The 482-nt window shown below is 44.2% G+C and overlaps 1 protein-coding gene across 1 annotated transcript in view; it reads right to left on the bottom strand.

Annotated features, from left to right (window-relative positions):
- Positions 1–300: 300 nt before the first annotated feature.
- The window catches only part of LOC309700386 (protein NLRC3-like), a 123,193-nt gene continuing 123,011 nt past the window's right edge, over positions 301–482 (bottom strand). Inside the window, exon 9 of the mRNA XM_082523906.1 lies at positions 301–482. This exon is cut by the window's right edge and continues 906 nt beyond it. The gene's annotated coding sequence lies outside the window, so the exon portion shown is untranslated.

Raw genomic sequence — 482 nt, 5'->3', positions numbered from 1 at the left:
GCCTCCTGTGGTGAGAGGATGCAATAATGCAATGTAGCATTTTTCCACTCAACACTTGCAGTCATGGAAACTGTCTGTTGGATCTGTGTGACGTTGCTTTCTTGGTTAGAGTTCCTCACAAATGTCCAGATGATTCTTCTAATGAGGCGTCGACCATGTTTGCAGCTCTTTGGAAGAAAACGTCGCCCTTTGCCATCCTTACTTTTCTTTGACTTCTTCAAATGCAGCTGAACTCCAGCTGGTATTTTCTTGGACTTTGCAGCTGTTTCTGGTCATCAGTTCATTCCTGCAAACCTCTGAAGCTGAACAACAATGATGCTGCATTGCTGGCTGATCCCAAAAGGTTGATTCTGTTCATCTGGACGTTTTCAGAAACGTTTGCTCACTGATCAGGTGACTTCTTCAGTCTCAGCTGACTGCAGCTTTACAAGCTTACAAACAGCACATTTGCACAATGACTGAAAGCAGCAGCACCTGATATA

This window comes from Aulonocara stuartgranti (genome assembly GCF_965226115.1).
Source record: "Aulonocara stuartgranti genome assembly, chromosome: 3".
NCBI lineage: Eukaryota > Metazoa > Chordata > Actinopteri > Cichliformes > Cichlidae > Aulonocara > Aulonocara stuartgranti.
This window is presented reverse-complemented; position numbering and strand designations above follow the sequence as displayed.